This window comes from Passer domesticus, chromosome Z (genome assembly GCF_036417665.1).
Source record: "Passer domesticus isolate bPasDom1 chromosome Z, bPasDom1.hap1, whole genome shotgun sequence".
Lineage (NCBI taxonomy): Eukaryota > Metazoa > Chordata > Aves > Passeriformes > Passeridae > Passer > Passer domesticus.
The window spans coordinates 58,749,806-58,769,814 of NC_087512.1; the positions used below are offsets into that span (position 1 = coordinate 58,749,806).

Genomic DNA, 20,009 nt, shown 5'->3' on the forward strand with positions numbered 1-20,009 from the left:
GTTACAAAAAGACAGTGCTCAGACAAACATATCTGACTAGAGAAACTAAAGATCCACTTTCTTCACCTGCTGAACTGATTATGGTGAACAGTAAAGCCTTGGTTTTGGGAATTTTTATCAAAGAAGGTTATTTTAGGCTTGTCCCTTCAAAGAAAATTGACAAGGATATTTAATGACATGTAGTTCGGCATCTTTGAAAACACTGTATTAACTGGAATCCTATTCCTGACTTCTTGTTCCCAAGCCTGTGAGACAGCTTGCCCATCTCCCAAAGGTTCGTACCTGTTCACACACAGGCTGTTAGTTCTGCCCTCCAGAGAAACCCTTCCAAATTATCCCACACAAAATCACAGAATTATAGAATAATTTGGTTGGAGGGAGCCAGTTCCAACCCCCTGCCATGTGCAGGGATGCCTTCCCACCTGACCAGGTTTCTCCCAGCCCATCCAACCTGGGCCTTGCAAACTTTCAGAGATGGACAGGCACAGCTTCTTTGGACAGCCTGTGCCTCACCAATGAAGATTTCTTTCCTAGCATGCAAACATGACATGATCAAGCTGAATTTGACCTTAGTACAAGTGACTAAGCTTACTAAATGTAAGCAAATCCTGAGACTCACAGTTCAGTCAACACAGTTAGTGAAGAATGCTGAAATTCATTCATTTGCAGATCCCCTTTTCCTGCTAAAAATATCTAAAAGACTTAGATATTGTTCCCTTCTCTTTATGCTTCCTGTCAGCTCCTTCTTTTTGCAGCAGAACCTCTCTGAAAGCAGTGTTGAGTGATTCCTGTGAACTTGCTTGCTCTTTTCCTTTCCCTGAAAAGCATGGGACTTAACAAGGGCGAAGAATACTGGCACCCCATGATCAACATGTGGACAGACAGTTCGTCTGGATCACTGGGTCTGCACAGCAATCTTTTGTTTTGAGTGCCAATCGGTTTTGATTAAGGCACTGGAAATAGAAAGAATTTAAAGGAAGGAGAGTGTGTCTAGGAAACCATCAGTAAATAACCCAAATTAATCTAATAAAAGTTTGAAGATTGAGTTTTCTTCTGTATCTATAATTTACCTTAAAGATTTACAATTACATAACTATCTGAGCCATTTTTCCATAATTGTTATTAAAAAGTAGGAAAACTCTACCTAAAGCACTGAGACTAGAATTTTATCTCACATAAGTGAATGAAATTCCATCATGACTTTGCCTTTTGGTGCTTACCTTTATCTTGTTTGTATTCCTAAAAAGGCACAAGAATGTGTCTTTTCACAGAAGAACGCCGGGGGTAGGAAAATTTTATGCTAAAGTTCTAATCCCTGAATACAGTCCCTGATGGATGTGTTAAGTACGTTGACAGAAGACCCTCTACATTAAGTCTCAGAGCCTAATATAGTTGTCAAGAGCTGAGAATTTCACAAGATTTAGTTCATTTGCTTTCAAGTAGTGTCTGTGTGAGTTAAGACTTGGTTTCCTTGTAGTTTTTTGTTGGTTTGTTTTGTTTTTTTTTTCAAAAGCAACCAAAAAACATTACCACATGCTAGTGTCTCAGCGCAAAGTATTGAAAAACCCAACTTACAGCCTCAGAGGAGGACCCTGCAATCGAAATACTGTATGATCAAATTACTAAGGTAAGTAGACAAGAAGGCTCAGGTGCCATACCTGATGGGATACATTTTACATAAAGAAGTGGTACCGGGGGCGGGGGGGGGGGGGGGGGGGTGGATAATCTTCCATGTGAAAAAGCTCGCTCTGGTGTTTTAGTTCCTTACATAAGGATCCAGTAATGTTTGTGAATCTGCCATTTTAATTCAATCTATCATAAGTCACCTTATTTTTCTTTCAAAACATGTAATTCCCTTTTTTCAACCATCCAGTGATTAAAAACTTTTTCTTGGCAGGGGGAACTATCACAGTCATTTTCTCCGTCCCTAAACATCTTCACCAGTGCCTGAGGAAAACCAGAGGAGTCAGTCCACTCTGAGACAGACATATCCTACCTGACCTGTCACCACTACTACCTAAGACGGAAATAGGTAAAAAACATCCTGTATGGGAGAAAGTGAGAGTGGGAGTCCCTCTCCTAATTGCCAGCTACATATTTTCCATATTTTCCATGTTAGCCTGTTGCCAGCACAGGTTAGATTTGCCAGTATCAACCAGTATCAATTGGCACATGCAGAGGAATACAATGACATGAAAGTGACCTTCCTTTTTTTTTTTTTTTTTTTCCCTTCCTTCTTCCTATTAATCTGCAGAATAAATAAGGAAAACTGGGAAATCTTGGAAATCTGAAGGTCAGATGTCTAGGCATTTAAACTTCAGGACACTATTTTTGCAAAAAATTTTAATCTGGTTCTTCCTCTCCTGCCTCTGATTTACTACAATGTATTTTCTATTGTTGCAGGGAAAACAAGTGTAAAAGAAAAGAAACCTTACAAATAGTCCTAAATCAGTCCATTTTCTCTTTATTTCTGCATTTATGGGGAAGGGGAGTCTTTGCTCCTGGGATAATCTGTTTTCAAACATGCAGAAATGACTGATTGATTAATGATGTGACTGAGAGAAAAAGGTTATTATACAAATGGGTCTACCAAATACATTCTTCTGACAGAATTGTAGCAAGGTAAATGCTCTGTGAATGCCCTTTGGATAGGTTGACAAGTTCAGAAGTGGAACTCTGTGGGACAGAGACAAAAAACAAACATTAAGCCTAGAGCCAAAAGAGTCAGTTCTACCTTTTGCCTAAAACCTCTCCCAGGTGACAGTTTGTGAACACAATGTATGAAAAAGTTCTCCAGTTCAAAATAGTCGATAATAAATTCATGCTGGCAGTAACATGACGTTTTCTGCTGTGGCACCACAGCTGTTTCCTATGCTCAACTTACCCGACTTTTCAGATCCGAAAACAAGTGGCACACAAAAGAATTATGGCTAGTAAAATCTGTGGTTGTCCCATCATATCTCTACTGAGTACCTCAAAAATGAGGAAAAACAAGTAAACAAACACAAACAATTGAGAGTATGAAACTTTAGACATTATCATGATCTGTAAAATTGGACCATCATAGGGATAGCCTTACACTTGTGGGTTTTATTTTTTCCATAATTTCAGTTCAAATTCTCATTTGCTTCAGACTTGAAGCTATACAAGTGAATTGTCGTAAGAATCATGTTGACCTTCAGTGAGAAATCCAAGGGATCATACATAAAAACCAGGCTAACATGTTTAATAGGATCACAACCTATTATATAATTTGTGAATTACCAGCTGCTAAGAAGCAATTGTCTAGCAAAGAGAAATGTCTGCCATTATAGGCATACAATCAGCTACAATCATGTAGCAGACTCAGAACAGCAAAAAGGCACCAACTGTTTTATTGTCTTCTAAAACAAAGCCAGTATTTATTTAACAGTCAGTGATGCAACAAAAAGAGAAGAGAGCAAGACAATAGAAAAATCACATCCAGATTATAACTGAAAAGAAATTACAAAAACGACGGCTTTTTAATTAAGTCACTGATTTCCAGAAACAGTGGAGAGATGAAATGGCTGCCAAATTTCCACAAACCAAGTAAGCATCTTAGGCATACGGTGGGGGCTAATGTTCTCTGAAAACCTGGCCAGTGGTTTCATTATGGAAGCTGTCCATGTCATAAGCATGTTTGTAAATATGGTCCATATTTAACAAAGTTAAGATTGCAGTTCATAATCCAATTCCTCTTTGGGCTGCCAAGAACTTAAAATTCTCATTACAGGATAATTTTGACATAATGTTAAAATATCAAAAAGGGTCAATTTAGAGCCCATCATCAAGACCACAAGTGTTCACATGTCAAATACTTTGACAGCTCCTTTGAAGTCATTCAATGTAGGTTCAGACTTGAAAAATGGCACCTTTTTGTCAAAGTTCCTTACAGCCAATGAATTTCTACTGCTTTTGATATAAGAAAATAGATTGCATCTTCTCTGTAAAGAATAATAATTATACTCTATCTGAATTCATAAAAAATACTGAGAAATTATTCAATGAAGATCTCAGATTAAAATAACAATATTTTGCTCTAAAAATTTATGAGATATTCTAAGAACATTGGACCCTTATCAAATCTGCCATTGGTTGGATGATAAAAACAGCTTACAGGGCATAAGGATCGTGCTGTAGATAAAGGCATATGAGAAGCTGGATGACAAGAATGCAGTCATGATCAGAAAATTAAAGCAAAACCCTAAGATGCTCACAGAAAATTAAAAGAGGTTGGCTTCTAGTAGAAGACTAAGAAATTTTTATTGTGTGGATTTACCACATACATTTCTACATTTGGCCTTTTAGAGGACTGTGAGTTCTCTAGTCATTATTCTGATCATCAACACTCACACACACACACACACGCACACACACACACACTCAAATTATTAGATCTGAGTGTGTTAGCCTCTAGAGTGATAAGTGAAAGCTAAGCTTGAAGCCAAGACAGACATATTATTTCTCTGACTGAACTTGTGTTTTAGGTAAAGTAAGGTATTCAATACTTTGCCCACAAAACTGTCCACAAAAAAAGTAACACTGGATTCAGCTGTAATCCTTTTGAATCATTAGCTGAAAGACCAATGTCAGCAAAGGAAAATAAAGATGTAGGCTAAGCTTGCAGTTATTTAGTCACTAATAGCAATCGAGCACAGTGATGTGCTGCCTCGCAGGCTCCTCTTGTGCTTTGACATGGTATTGTCCCTTCAGCAACATAAATTAACAATGAACCAAAACAAAGAAAAAAACCAGTGTTTTCAATCAAAATTTGCATTTTAAATATAATTGACAATACTGGAGATATACTTGCAAAACATGCTATGGGAATATTTGTGCTGAGGCATGGAAAGGAATTTAACAAATATTTTTGCAACTGGCACTAAAAGGGGTTTGGGAATCTGATTTTCTTTTTTTTTTTTTTTGCCATTTTTTTCTGATCAACCTTATAATCAACTAATAGAGTTGCCACAGAACTTTATTCATGCCAGAAGCATGTGTGGAAGATGTCTTCTAAAAATGAAACCAAATACCTCTTACAGTGCAGCATACTTAGGGTCTCCCATCTACCCTTTACATGAAATCCTTCTCCTGAAAAGATCTCAGTACAGGAGGGAGGAGAGAGATGACCCAATCCCATGCATTACTTTAATGCATCTATGATCATTTAAAAATAGGAAAAAACTGTCTAAAAATCTTCTGCTTTGAATGTGCTTTATGTTTAAAGGAAGTTGTTGGGGTTTGTTTAAAAAAATACTAAAAACACACAGAACCCAAACTCGGAATACATAAATCACACAAAAATAGTAAATCATCAACCAAAGGGAAAAAACCCCAAGTTGTTTAACCAGCTTTCAATCAGATTCCTTATTATTTTGGCAGTATCTCTGCAGAATTCTTTGTGAGTAATTTCATTTCATTATTTGTTTCCACATCGATGTCTGTGAATATTTCTTAACATAACTAAATTCCTATTTCTTGATTAACAATCAAATCTTATTACAGTCAGTTTCTAGGTGTTCCTAACAGCTGACTCTAATACAAAGAAGGTTACTAAACAAACCCAATTAAAGTGAGCAGATCTGCAAGTTGAAATGACTGTTACAGCCATCCATGAGAGCTGGGATCAAGAATGATGGATTGCAGGCCATAATATTGATAATCCATGTAAGAAGCATGATCCCATCGTGGATTATCTTGAATTGGCCTACCTAAACATTTTGTGATGCAAATTGGAAACTCTGGGCACAGTAACAATCTGCAGAATATGTGACATTCTTCTGTCTGGTAGTGCCTGGAAGGCTCTCAACTGTTATATTCGAGCCTCATTAATCAGCCCTGTATTGTATAACTCTGTCTGATATGAAGCTGCTGTGCCTTGTCACCAATTACAGGTTTTGCAAAGACCCGTCTCATTATAGTACTTATATTGCTTGTTCCTGAAGGTGGTACGTGGTGTGACACATCCTCAGTTTCCAGTAGGAAAATTGTCCCTGAAGACATGTCATTCACAAGGCACAAAAAAGCAGTAAAAAAAAATCTTATTAAATGTTCCCTGAAATATTAATCATAACACTGTGTAAAACCAGGTACATAAAATTGAAACAAGGAAAGAGCAGGCCAACCAAACTGGTTATCTTCTCAATAAATCCAGGTGTCTGGGCAAGGTTTTGGTGGGGCACCAGTCGAATAGGAATGTGGTAGTTTATTTTGATGTGGTTTCATAATTAACATCCCAAATGTTACTCCCTCCCAAACGTCTTCTGCATCCACCAGAATTTAGTAAAAACACAACATCTCTCCTGCAGGCATTGCATGTGTCCTCATTTGTGTCACTAATAGTAAAACCAGTTAGATATACCTGCAGTGCATATCTGCACTCCAGAACTGGAGTAATGTAACAATATAGCTGTTTTCTTGTTACATTCATACCTTCCACATGACAATTTGACTTCCCATGTGACATGAGCAAACTCCACTACTTGACATGTCCAAGGAATATACAAACAATGAATTAATTTATTTACAATATAGTATAATTTGTGCTGTTGGTGCATTTTTACCACTATTAGTGATTTTTCTCAGTTTACTAGCAGATTTTTTTTGAGAGTCCTGATCTGTAGGTATGATCTCCTCTGGCTGCATAGGCTCTCTCCAACAGTATAAGACCCACATATACAAATGATACATGAGGACAACCCAAAATTTTAAAATTCAATGGCAAGTATTGTTAAAACTCCCCAGTGTTTTCTTCTCTACATAAAATATGGTAAAAACATAGTGATGATTATCATGATAGAAAGAGACATTAAGCACCTTACATTTAAAGATAATATGGTAAAATATAGAAGCTTTAAGAAAAGAGAAATTCTTATTTATTTTGTTGCTACAATCTGTCCTGATGGCAGTTGAGTTTAGACATCAAATGAGGGGGAGAATTTTTCTCTGCATGCCATTCTTTTATAATCTTGAAAGCAGTAGTATTTGCTCTTAAGCCAAGGGTATGTCCCTATGCAACTTTTTAGAAGTTGTTTCAAGAAAAATAGGATAAAGAAAGATCTATCAGTGCCAGTTAAAAAAAAAAGGAAAAAAAAAGAAGTTTCCTAACCTTGAATATTTTTCTCTTTTCAGTACATGTACATACATTTATGAGAAATGGAAGAGAAAACAATAATATTCCTTTGTAAAGAGAAAAAAATAATACCATTAATTAACAAAAAACCTAAACCACTTAACAGCAACATAGATCTCTGTCTAGATGGCAATTTCCAAGCCACAGTATTGTGAAACAGGAAATACAAGTTCATCCTCTGAAAAGAATTACAGACTGCATTATCATAAGAATCTTGTATCAAAAGTGCCTTCCATCGTGATGTCTAAACAGTTTCGGAACTAAAGGCTATTACATCTCAAAGCCAAAATTCTCTATCAAAATGTTTCCAAACAAGCCTAAACTTTATCTGCAATGTACAGATTAAATGTACAAGAACAACCCCAAAAAGAGCCCCCCCAACCAAACAAACAAAAAACCCCAAGCCACCACTACTGCCACCACCAAAAAAACCCAACAAAAACCAAACCAACCCAACAAAAAAACAAACAAATGAACAAACAAAAAAAAGAAAAAATATAACAAAAAACCTCTCAAAAAACAAGCCCTTCCCCTGCAAAAACAACAACAACAACAACAACAACAGAAAAAAAAAACCAACAACTTCACAATGTAATGCTGAGCAACAGTAAGGAATAATGAATCATCATTTTCTGTAGGTAACGAAGTGGAAACTTCTGCACAGAGACTTTCTTTAGCTTTCCAGGTGTTTAAGTATAAGGTATGATATTTAAAAAAATGTTTCTTCTACTCCATATCGACAACAGCCCTGTCATTCTGCAAAATGAATCTTTACGTAACTGACAGATCATCTAAGGGTACATATTATACACACATTGCTATGACATTTTAATGCCTTTCCAAAGAAATACAGCAAGACTATCAAGCTATCTAATTTTCCCCAGTCAGATGCCCTTTTCCTTCTCACACTGATAAAGAGAGAGCAGCAGGGAATTGCAGACCTCTGAAGAAGTGATCAGAAGACTTTGGACATTAAGAAAAACCACAAGACTCAAAGAATTGAGAGCACTGGTAAATATGTATCAGAGAGATACGGGATGAGATATATTTCATTCAGGGTACCAGAATATTCAAAAGTCAGTTTAAACTTTTCCATGCACTAAACGAATGTACATATTATACAGTTTTCTTGTAAAGAGAGGCTTTTTTTTTTGTTTGTTTTCTAATATATATGTAGCAGTTATTTGCATGAATATGTGTTTTGTCTAATCAATGTGCCACAAGCTAAAAGTAAGTGGTAGGGAAAATACTTAACACTAGAAATCTGATGAGATAAATCACTACTGAATGTATCTTTTCCATCAGCTTTTTCCATTATCATAAAAACAACCTCAGGGTTATAATTTTGATCAGAAGTGAGAAGCATCCAACATCTAAGGACTAAACCAATAGTTAAAAGAGCTGAGAAGTCAGTGGAATATTACTGGTGCTATTTTATGAATAAATCAGTGTTTTCCACACCTTTTGAGTCTAGAACTATGGTAAGCTCAGCACCAAGCAAATTTTTTTCTGAAAAACACAAGTGCAGAAGCAGCACAATTGAAGCCTCTTTCTTTAAAGTTACATAAGCTCTGCTCCCCCATGAGAAGCCAAATCAGGACAGACCTCTTCCCTTAGGAATGTCAAACAGGCAGAGGTAAGATGACAGTGGTGGAACCTGTTCTGCCACTTCTGAGGTAACTGGTAACATGGAAGATAAAGTATGCCAACACAAAATTTATTGTCAAGAGGTAACAGATGAAACCAAGCCAATGTTTTATGTTAGGATTAAAGAGATTTTATGGATTCTTGGAGGTTTCCTGGCCTGTGCAGCTTTATTCTTCATCCCTGCCTACTGCCAACATTGACCATGTCTTCTGACCTGTTGTCATGATCCGGTTACTAAGGTTCTTAGAAATGCCCCTGCCCGAATTAAGGTGCAAACAAGACCATATGACAGTGATAATAGTATGGGTTTTATCTGATAGTAAATATGAGAGAGAGAGACACAGAAAGAGAGGGGGAGAGAGAGAGAAAAAAAATGGGGTGGGGGACAGAAAGAGAGTGACAAGGACAGAATAAGGAAAATATCACCACTCCATAGATCCCAACGATATTCCATTGATTCTCTCCAGCTGGTCTTCTTGGTGATGGAGGCTCGCCCGAAAAGCACTGGATTGGATGGGTTTTCCTACGTCAGGCCAGGTAGAAAAATCCAGGCACCTCCTTGGGGGTTGGGGGTGAGTTTGCCCATTTCTCTTACAACAGACTCCACATTCTTTGCTTCACATGCAGTCCTATGATACAAGGCCTCAGGAATTACTCTGGGGCCACTTCGGGGGGCCTTGGATAGATTAAGGCATCCTCTCAGCTGTACCTCACGTGACTGTCCCATGGATGTGGTATTCCCAAGGTTGGGAGTTCCATAACTAGTTTGTTTAAGGGAGGATGGGTTCACTGCCCCTGTGCAGAGGTTGCAACACACCAAAACTTCCTTTTCCCACCTCACTTGAGGGGGGAAATCTGTGCAAACCTGCTCCCAGCAAATGGGTCTGGGGGCTACAGCCTCCCCCACCCCAAAGCAAGCCAGAGATTATTCTTAGCAGGGCTGCTGGGTTTGGCTCACATTCTTTTCTTTGTTTACTTGTTTGTTTCAGGTGATTGAACAATGGGTTTTCCCTTTGTCTCATCTCAGCACTTTGACTTTCTGTCCAAAGTCCCAATCAGGTATCTTCAGGGAGGCCTCATTGGTTGTAGCTTGTTTATACAGTTTTTGTTCAAATGAGCAAGACTTTATATCGAAGTTTGAGGCATGAAGTATTTCAGTCCGTGACACCTATACTTTGAATGGGAGAAAAGCCTCATCCGTGCCGCTTGTTTCAGCAACTAGTCCTAATCTCATGAGCCTAACTAACCTCCAACTAACCAAAATTCCTAGAACTTTCCATAAACACTATTTTTTTAATGGGTTAAAAAAGGATTGTTTATTTGGGGTTCTTTTTTTTAACATTTCATTGTGACTTTCATTGCTTCAGCACACATTAAACAGTTTATTATTATGCACACTAAACAAAATAATTTTGAAATATTTTATTTCAAAATGTCCAGTTGCATGTCTGCCACAGCAGAAAAATTCCTTACAATTTATTACAAAAATTCATTACAAAGACAATTCTTTCACTTTTGTTATGTCCAAAATATAACTGAAATTGACACTTTAAAAATGTTTCAATACAGAGAAATCAATATCCTTCACCAAGAAAATCAAGAAAATAAATTATAAAACTAATAAATTAGAAAAAATTTATTATGAGCAGTACTCTGATCTATGAGCATCATTGGGTGATGGTTAAGAAGACTCAGTCGTTGAAGGTTGTCAGATAGCTCTTCTAAGATATTGAAAGTATAGTTTAAATACTCAAGCTTACATTAAGTTTGAAGGGCTGGATTTTCAGTTAAACAAAGAACCAATGGATTCATCAAATCTGCCGTCATCATTCCCATTCATCTCAGCTATGAACACTACAGCTAAGAATTTCGTCTACACCAAGTATAAGCAAATATTAACATGGAAAGAGGTACAAAACCAGTTTCTTAATGTTTCACTGTTCTTTTGTTAGGCTACAGAAACTTCTGATATACATAAGATGAATTGTCTTGCAAAAAAGTAACACATTGATTAATTTAGGGCAGAACATAATACTTCCATGCTGTCTTCAGAGGAGGAAAAGTGCTGTTAGCTAAGGCTTGGGGCATTTTGGTGGAGTTTCTTTTAATCTCTTCATTTCAGATTTATTGAATAATATCAAGACTAGAGACTTCACCAAGAACAAAAATGTGAACACAAAAGGGGAAACAGAGAAACACAGAAAGTGACATGGTGATAAATTAGCTGACTCACTTCTCCATCTTGCATGAGCAGCAGGTTAGAAATATTTGGCAGCATTGGCTGCTGAAAGTTGTAGTCCTTTCTGTTCCACTCGACACTTTTCAGGGAGGCAGCCAAGGTGGTCATGTACTGCTTCAGCCCAACAATCCTGAGATGCTGTCTGTGCTTGTTATGCTTTCTTGTCACAGATGTTGGAGAAGAGTTTTCTAAAAGTGCTCATAGTTGGAATTAACTGATTTTCATCTGCCATCATCATAGGTTCAGGGATAAAAGACCATCATATTAGTATTTAAGACATTCTCTGCCTTTTATTACTGCTTAGGCCTTTTCTGCATCAGGGAAGTGACTACTTCATGATAGAATGTAGTGGACATGACACTAAGAGCTTAAAGAATTTAGCATGGCCAGCAAATATTCCATAACCCAAAAAAACATCTTCAGATAGGTTAAATTTTTAAACAATCCCAGTACAAATCTCATGGAAGTTCTGTGTCCAACAAACATTTAAGAACATATTTAATTCCAAAAGATCTGTTTCACTGACATCAGTGGGAGTGGCACCACGTTTGCTTTCTTGTGGCAAAGGTTTATTGTTCCAATCAAAGTTCATGAATGTAAAGTAGGGCATTATCTATATACAACACAAACAAATATCCCTTAATAAGCACTTCCAAACACTGACCACCTACTTAAAATACATTTTTCATTACTTTAAAAATAATACACAGTAATGAGAAGCACTGTGATCATAGGTGTTTTGGGCTGCAGTGAAGCTGTTCTGACAGCTATGACTATCTCCATGGATTACTTGAATATATTTCCAGGAATTTATGGCCATATAAATATTGGCATATCCACAGAACATCACATAGTCCTGAACAATGGTACTTGTCAAATTTTGCAATACTGTGATGAGAGGAAAATTGAACACAGCAAAATTGGTGGAAGAATTTTGGTGTGCTCTTCCATTTAAGAACAGTATTTTCAGAGCATTCTAGAGAAGGATGAAGTATTGAGGACAGGGAAATAAAATTATGAAAAAGTTCTTCCACTGGTGTCTCTCATGCAGAGGCTTTAAAAAGAATGAAAAATACTTTTGAGAAAGTAGGTGGGTAATTGTTAAGGTTCTTCTGGTATTTTAAATACTCCTAGGTTTGTAGTCGCAAGTGAAACATTCCCTCTTGCACTTGACTGTCAAACAAAAGCAACTCACCTTTGGAAATGCACCTCCTCTGAAAGCTTAAAAGTAATATGTAGAGCTGGGGTTTTTATCATAAACGACGTTGAGTTTTATTTTTGCATCACTCTATTGAAATTTTGTTCCACACTTGAGTTTTTGGGGTCTTTTAATGCTCAAAAAGGGAGAGATTATGACATTTAAAAAATCCTAAATTAACAGCAAGAAACTCTAGGTGACACAGCTAAATAAATAATTTCTTGCCAGCAAGAAATGTCCAGTAAAGATCCTTTTTTTAGTACAGGACTTAGAAACTCTTTTAATGCATATCACAGATACAATTGACGATTTCATATGTTCAGAGAAATGTCCAAGGTACACAATTATCACTTCAATTTCCCCAGGAAGAAACTAATTTAGTACATCACAACTTAAAAAATACCAGGATATATCCTGTAAAATGAATTCCCAGTGGGTACATGTAAGCAGAAGAGCTTTGAGGAATTTTTTCCAAACCCTTGATTCAAACTCAAGCTGGAATGACTCCACCCCTGCTTTCCACTTCTTACACACTTATTTCCAACTGAAGTAAACTAAAACACATGGGCTGAAAAGGATGACAGTGCTCTTTATCATGTCCCCAGATTTGTGTGACACTCACTGTTTGTGCACAGAAAGGTCATGATGATGAAAGTTTTGTAACAGCTAAATATTGCCCTTTTTGAGGGAGTATTTTGTAAAATCTGTGCTTTTGACATGCTTACTTGTAATGGAATTCAGACCTCAAGCCCTACCAATTCCCACCTGACTCTGTGTAGCCTTTAAAATTAATCCTATAAAACTGCAAAGTTTAATTACGTTGCTTAACTCTGCAGTGGGATTTACTTCCTATGATGCTGAAGAAGGCAGTATCTACTGAAGTCCATCTACCAGTATTTGTCAGAAGACTTACCCACACTGTTGGCATGTAAGTAGAGCAACTGAGAAATCTGACAGCACCTTTGCAGGAAAATGCTGGAGAAACTGAAGTAGTGTTTTGAATATAGGGTGGGCAATGTTCATTGAGCTCATTACGGTTCATCAAGCCCATCCTCCGGCACATTAAATGTTTAGAACCAGGGGACTGATATCAGAGGAGGTTTTTGAACTCCTCTGTGTGTAACTCATATCAGAGCTTCACTGCTCTGATAGATACATACCTTCTGCCACCAAAATGAAATAATTATATATTTGCACCTATTGACAGATATACTAAATTTGCTTTCATTTCAGTACTGCTGCTCATCCTCCTGACCTACTGCACTCACATCTATGAAGACTACTCACATCTTCCTCCCAGATCCCCTAGCAATGCAGTGACCTTGCTCCCTGGTGATACACTTAATGGAATTACATAATTCTAGAAGTTAGTGCATTCCAGACTCCTTTCAACCCACAAAACCCTTGGCCTTAAACACTGATAGCTTTTATGTACTTCCAAAGAGCCTTCCTGAAAGGGACTCTGAAGTTCTGGCTCCTTAGTCCCAAGGACATTCACCAAATTTCCAGTGCCTCCCAGATCCCAGGTTTTTCGGTCACTTGTCAGGTCAGCCTGTGTGAAAACACAGAGGTTAGTGAGCCTAAGAAACACATTTGTTTTCAAAATCACCACATTTTTTACGCTTTCCAATTTTCAGAGGGCATACTATGGAATCTCAATTTGGGATTTTTTTTTAAATTCAAAGTGAAACTTTTTTAACACAAAATAATCATGGATTTTTCTGACACAGCATTTCCTCATGCACAAAAAAAAAAAAGAAAGTACAAATCTGTAGTTGAAACTACATTGTTTGCTAGACAAAAGTCTAAACTAAAAGAGGTATTCTGACATGATTAATGGACTATATCCTCTGTGTTGAGAAATCACTAAATACATAACTTGCACTGCAAAGAAGTAGTATTTTTCTCTCATCATGTACACAGGGACCTTTCTAGCAATAAAATTCCTTAAAGGCCTATTCAGTTTCTCTTCTTTATGTTTTGAGCAACTCAATTTTTTTGTTTGATTGGCTTTTTCTAAATATAATGCTAGAAAACAAAGCATCCTGATACTTACCGGAAATGGAAATAAATTAGGAAATTTCAGCATTTAGACAGTAATGGATAACTTATCCCATGGCTCCTTCTGATGCAGTTCTTTTTTTCCTTTGATTCCCTATAAGCAATCAATAACAAAATCACAAATATTTTTGCAATTGTATCTGGTTACAGAATTAACAGGTTTAGGTTTGGTGAATGCTGAATTTGATTCATTGGGAAAAGTAAAAGATGATGTGTCATAGCTAGTGCTTTAATGCAAAGAGGGAAGTGTCTTGGGGACCATGTCTTCAGGAGGTTGTTGCTGTTGAATAGCTGTTAGATTAAGATGGAGCCTTGTATGGAGGGGAAAGACAACTGGTTCTGCCTTTGTCTTAGAAGAGGAAAGCCAGTGAAGAGTATACGAAATGAATTGCCAGACTTGTCTCTTCCTGTCACATTAGATGAATGGAATAATTACTTTTTAATTCCGCAAGGACCAAGCATCTTTTAGAATCCTGTGATTCTCAAGGTTGGATAAATCAAGATGTGCAAAAATAGGCTCCACACTGAAAATGAAACTAAAACGTTTAACACTGAGCATGGAAAACCCTGCTTTGATCACCCACATCTCTTGGAGAAATTAATCCTTTAATGGAATTCAATGTTTTTCTACTAGAAATTTCACGCAGTTAAGACACCCAACTTTCTAAAGGGTATGTGTTTTGGTAGCTCCAAAACCGGCAGAGAGTCAGGCAAGGAAGGTTAGTCAGACCCTGAAGGAAGCAGAAATGTGCTTTTAGCACTTAGACATGCGAGTCCCACTGACCATCCAATTACATAGCAGGGCAGCTTGCTTACAGCTTGCACCTTCTCAATCTTCCTCAGCAGAACTGATACTCTCAACAACTGCCTCTTGCTGAGTGTTGCCTACTTATGTGCTCTTTCATCAGCAGAGTCATCCAACGGCATATGCAAGCATAAGGTGTTCTTCAAGAGCTAAATGATAAGGCTTAATGTGGCTGACTCCAGCTTTTTTGCCTGAGGTTTCCCTGATAAAAACCCAATGGTACAAAATACATGATTCAGAGCACAAGACTTATAAGGAGCGGCTGAGGCAGTTGGGTTGTTTAGCCTGGAGAAATGGAGTCTCAGGGGAGACCTAATGCCTCTCTACATCTATATGAAAGGAGGCTGTAACCAGAGGTCAGTCTCTTATCTCAGGGAACAACTGACAGAACCAGAGAAGAAAGCCTCAGGATGTGCCAGAGAAAACTTCAGACTGGACATCAGATTTTTTTCTTCTTTTTCCACAAAGGGTAATCAAGCATTGGAATAGATTGCCCGGGGAGGTGGTAAAGTCACCAGAAGTGTTCAACACTTGTGTAAATGTGGCACTATGAGTTAATGGTGAATACCATGGTGCTGGTGAACTCAATGATTTTAAAAGTCTTTCGCAATTTTGATTATTCTGTGATTCTATGATTCTGTGATCTAACATCAGTACCCAGGAATAACCCTCAGTGACTTTGCCCCCTGTATGCTGACCAGGTTCTGGGTGACTCTAGAGTTGTTCTTACAGATATCTCAATCAACAATATTGTGGGAGTGGGTTTCTCAGCCTTACTGTAACAGAAAAGAACATAGCAACCTCTTCTAACAAATAATGAGCTTCAAATGTATATGTACCCATGGCTTCTAGACTAATGAAATACTGAGAGGAAAGCTGGCTTCAGCTTTCTCACAAAAACGTTGTAAGAAGAAGGAGGAGCACAGAGACTACTTCTAATGCCGTTCAAACTCTAAGCCCAGTCCTGACACTGACTAGACTCAAATGCCCCCCAAAACTGCTGAAAAAAAACCACTCTAGTGGGTCTTCATTAGCTAAGAAATTCTGAACAACAATTTTGTAAAGGAGAGAAATACAAGTATGATAGTCTTTCCATCTGGCCTTCTTTCTCCATAGGCTGACCCAAAAAGAAAAAACACCATGGTACACTTAACAGCATGAACTTGTATTCATTCCAGTGGGGTCTTTCTCTTTCCATAGTCTTCCACCTAAGCTAGGTACGATATTCAAGCACTGAACATGCAGAATACTGCTTCAGTATCCTTCTAATAAAACAAGATATGCAAGAGCTTTATCCTTTCATGTACTCACATATGTATATGCATATTCACATCTACAAACACACACCTCCCAGTACAAACAGATTATAAAAGACTGCACTGAAGATAAGAAATAGTGGTTGAATGGCAAATCTTGTAAACTTGAAGCTGTATTTCACAATGGTGAAACTGATGCTGATGTCTTGACATTTGAAAATACTTCTCCCCATCCACCATTTCAAACAGCTGTTGGTAGGTTTGTCCCACTTTTGTTTCCAGAGATATCTCTCCTGCAATATAATTTAATCATTCCAGTCAAGCAGTTAAATGTATAGGGCAGTTTAAAATGGATAGGGCAGTTTAAACTGAAGTAGAAGACTTAGATTTAGGTGTTTTAATTGCTACACACAGGAAAAAAAAAGAAGAAAATGGTTGTTCAATTTAAATTGTCACATTTACTTATATCCTGATTTAGTTCTGTTCATAAAGATCTTCAAGTATCCACCAGCTTGTTAGTAATGCTCACATGTATTTAAAATCCAAGAAATGTACACTGAATGAACGCAAATGGAAAAACATGTAACTCCACATTTCTGATGAAGTCTAATTGAAGGATACGTAATAAATTCAAATACAAATGGCAGGATGTGAAACAGCCACACAAGATTTTTCAATTAATTAATGAAGTGCAGTAGTGCAAAAATTCAGGAGTGAGTAAAGGCAGATAGTGCTATAAAGAGATTTCAGACTTGTTTAATGTAATTGCTCTATAAGGTTCCTTAAGAAGGAACTGGGAGAGAAGATTCTGGGAGTACTGTTTTAGAGTGGTGCATAGTAAATTAATGATCAAAAGTAATAGGAGTCACGTGGTCAAATTACAAGGCACCACTCTGAAGATGCACCCTTAAGACCTTGCTTGGCTGATCTCTTCCAAGGTTGAATCCACTCTACTCCTGCTGTTTCTGATACCAAGTATAACATTAAAAACTGTTCTAAATCTAAATGGGATTTGTGTTGTGCTAAGAAATCAAATCCACTTCTACACCAAGGCTAATATTTAATTTTTGAAAAAAAAACAACAAACAAACAAACAAAAAAACAACCAAAAACAAAAAAACCCCTTCAGGATATCTTAGAAAATTCTGCACCTTGAGTGTTGAATTTCTCAGGTGGTGGATTTGCTCTTGTCTTCTGAGAGTAAAATCCATTCCTTTAAAAAAAGAACAAAAGAAAATTAAAATGAAACCATGAAGACACCTTTTTTTTTAAAAAAAAATGCTTTATTCTGGTGTACTGCTGCCTGTGCAGAATAAAGTAAGTACTTCACCCTTTTTTGTTATGTTGATCCAGCAGAAGAGATAATTTTCTCTTTTTTGTAGAAGACAGGTGCTTTACCAGGAGGCAGCTAAGAGGACATATTCATTTCACTTTAACACGTCTTATATGTGGAAGTGGTACTGCTGTAGAATAAATTATTCAAAATGAAAGTAGTGCATTGGGATGCACTCAGATGATTGAGGAACACTCCTGCTCCATGCAAAGGCATTTGGTGGGAGCTGTAACAGGTTTCTGCCTTCCCCTTCAAATTCCACGCCTGAAAAAGCTACATCTACATAGCTATGCACAAACAGTTTGCAGCTGTGTACCCTTCTCCCTATCCCTTTAGATTTGTGTTCCATTGGCCCTGATTTGCATTGCTTTGGAAATAGCTTAAGGTACACAAAGAAAAGCTGCTCTTGTTTCTGAAGAAGAAAAGGCTTAATACATGCAGAAACACATGCAATTAAAACCATAATTTTAATTACACAAACATTACTTGTTATACAGTGCAGGGACAGGTGTATCCCATTGTTCAAACATGGCCCTGACCACTGACTCCTTGCTGCCATCTGTTGCAGCTTCAAAATATTCTGCATCACCATTCCTCTCATAAATCCTCTGTAAAAATTTCTGCAGTTGGAAATACCATGATGTAAAATTTTATTTGACCTAACCCTCCTATCTGCAGTCCCTTCTCATCACAAAAAGCATAGATCATCAAGTTTTCATCATCTAGCAATTTTCTTAGCCACGCATCCTTTTAATAAATTACCTCAGTTTGGCGTCTGAGAAGTTGCCATTAAGTGGATGCACACTGGACTAATCACAATACAAACTTCAAGGAGTTAAGCACACTGTTATTGATACCTTTCACCCAGAACACCCTTGAGTCTTGAACTAGCAAAAGTAAACCACAGCACACTTTCCATTTACCTTTACAGTCTTTAGTATTTGGCAGCAGATGTCTTTGGTAAGCTGCAGCTACCCCCATGACCAGGTCTATGTGAAATTTTAAGACTATATCTAGCAACATCTCACAGAACATAACAGCTTCTCTAGAAGACTTTGATGTTTATGGCAGAGAAACTTTGCTGATAGAAATAATCCATCTATAATGCATCTATCCAGGAACTAACAAAGATTATCAGCCACCAAAAGCAGAAAGGCAGCTGAAGAGCTGCAGAAGACATTGCCTTGGTAACAAAACCCAAAGTGGCTGTGAAATGCAGCACTCACTGAAGTTCAGAAATGTCGCTGTGTCCTCTTTGCATCTATTCAGACACTCCTGACCAACCCCAGCATGGAGGACAGCGGGGGACGCTCTCCCATGCCCTGGGGTACAGGAGAGCGGCTATGATTTTGAGCCCTAATGCACAGGAGTTGCTTGCAGATGATGGTGGAGGAGGAAGGAGTCAACTCTTTGCAGGGGTTTCATCCAAGGTTTATTCGGGAACTCCAGCAGGAACAACACACAACAGTGCCATCACTTGTGAAGAGCCCAGACTGACCACTAGCAACAACTTATTGCCGGGGGGGGGGGGGGGGGGGGGAACAAGGGAGGGATTTACACAACAACCAATGGAAAGAACTGGGGGTGTGGAAAACAGGGGGATAGACAGGAGGAGAAACAAATTGGGAAACACATTGAGGGAGGGCCCCTTAGGAAAGGTTCTGAAAAGAGGGGATGGGAGGCTGAGTGACTGACAGAGAACCAGGGAGGAGATCAGGGAATGAATCAGCAGAAAATTGGGGGTGGTAGGTGGAGAGTAGGGAGGATTGACATGGGGGAGGAGGGAAGCAACTTGGGGTAAACCATTTTTGGCAAAGAATGGAGGTACATAGATAAAACCATTACGGAATGAAACAAAGGTAATAAAAACACGGTACAACACAGAAATAGCAGTATCAATGGCTGTTTGATAAGGTAGAATCACCTTTCACTCCATGAAGAAGTCAACACTCTGATCTGCACAAAAAATATTATTTGTGTATACCGGAATTGTGGGATGAGATTTTTAATAATTATTAATTTTCATCAAAATATCTAAATAGTAACATGTTCTGTGTATGCTGAACACAGAAATCAGATGGGATGGGAGATGGGATGCAGATGCAGGTCTCATATATGAGCTTAAATTTGCAGCTAATGAGTGTGACATACCAAATGGTACAAGAAAAGCTGCATCATAGTTTCTTTTCTGTAGTCTACGTGTTTATCCTGTCTCTGAGAGAACTGTATTACTTTGGTCCTTCAAAGAGTCCTCTATAAAAGACCAAAACAAAAACTCTGAGGAAGCAGAAAGTATATGATAGTAACCAGAATAACT

The 20,009-nt window shown here is 37.8% G+C and overlaps 1 long non-coding RNA gene across 2 annotated transcripts; it reads right to left on the reverse strand.

The window, feature by feature from the left end:
* Positions 1-10,243: 10,243 nt before the first annotated feature.
* Positions 10,244-19,168, reverse strand: LOC135290868 (uncharacterized). Of its 2 annotated transcripts, XR_010353691.1 has the most exons (6): positions 18,919-19,168; positions 17,690-17,822; positions 17,511-17,572; positions 16,451-16,652; positions 14,294-14,392; positions 10,244-13,789 (listed from the first exon to the last, which is right to left on the reverse strand). It is a non-coding gene; the product is annotated as an uncharacterized LOC135290868 (long non-coding RNA). The 2 variants fall into 2 exon arrangements; XR_010353692.1 differs by lacking the exon at positions 16,451-16,652.
* Between the last annotated feature and the right edge of the window lie 841 nt (positions 19,169-20,009).